This window comes from Leptonychotes weddellii, chromosome 2, assembly GCF_054177405.1.
Source record: "Leptonychotes weddellii isolate Sample4059 chromosome 2, ASM5417740v2, whole genome shotgun sequence".
Taxonomy (NCBI): Eukaryota; Metazoa; Chordata; class Mammalia; order Carnivora; family Phocidae; genus Leptonychotes; species Leptonychotes weddellii.
The window spans coordinates 74125989-74127365 of NC_138370.1; positions in this window are offsets into that span (position 1 = coordinate 74125989).

Sequence of the window (1377 nt, forward strand, 5' to 3'; positions counted from 1 at the left end):
GGGCGCCTGGGTGGCTCAGTTGGTTAAGCGACTGCCTTCGGCTCAGGTCATGATCCTGGAGTCCCGGGATCGAGTCCCGCATCGGGCTCCCTGCTCGGCGGGGAGTCTGCTTCTCCCTCTGACCCTCCCCACTCTCATGTGCTCTCTCTCATTCTCTCTCTCTCAAATAAATAAATAAAATCTTAAAAAAAAAAAAAAACTAATGATGTAATGTATGGTGACTAACATAACATAAGAAAAAAAACTTACTTCAAAAATTCATTCAGCAAGCATTTATTGAGTACATATTATGTGCCAGGCTCTACGTTAGGGCATACAATAATGAACTGAACAGTCTGTTCACAGGCTAGTGGTGAGACATTGTATAAACACATATAATTATCCGATAATAAATATAGAATCGTGATATGAACAAGATACTGTGGAAACACAGACAATGCCTAATTGCCCGGAAAAGACAGGAGAGGCTTTTGGAACAAGGTGACTTCTAAGCAGGAAGGGATGAGGGGTGATATCCACTGAGAACAGCACGGCAAAGAAAGGAGGGATGCTCCAGGAACAGAAAGTACCACACTTTGATAAGGCTTGAGTGCAGGGTGCCCTTAAGGGAGTGGCAGGAGACGAGGTGGAAGGCTGTGGGCAAGAACCAAAGTGTGAAGGGTTTTCAGAAGAGTTTGGACTTTATCCTGAAGGTTCTGAAGAACCTCTGAAAAAATAAGCAGATAGTTTGCACTATTAAGGTTTCGTTTTTGAGAGATCATTCTGTCAGCAGTGTGGAAGATGGACTGGAGGCTGGGGAAGAATCAGAACAGGGCAAGTAAGGAAGAGCATATGCTGGTTTGGAATGTCGGGAGGAGGGGCAGGGCAAGAATGCTTATTTATTTATTTATTTATTTAACCACACAGGTGATTCTGATGTACATCTCTCTTCCTCTCTCAGCAAATAAATTGGGGGCAGTGATGGTGGAAGAGTAGGGTTTAAGAACTATGAAGGAGACAGAAACCACAGGGTTGCATGACAAATTAAATCTAAAGGTCGTGGGAGGAGAGGACAGAGTCTGGGTATGACTTGGGTGACTGGTGGATAACAGTACCAAATAAGGAAAACAGGTGGAAATGCGGCTTTTAACACTGAGTTAAGGTCAGAACATGTAATTGTGATGCGCTCATGGAACACCCACGTGGAGTCACTTTGTAGACAAATAAAAACTATGGACTTGGAGTTCATAGCAGGGTCAGGGCCAAACACTCTTAAGAGCTCCGGAGTTGAAGCCATGGATAGTGAGGTCACCCACAAAAAGACTTTTGAGTGAGATAGGAAAAGCACTAAGGATGAAATCCCTGTGAAGTGGGACGCCTGGGTGGCTCAGTCCGTGA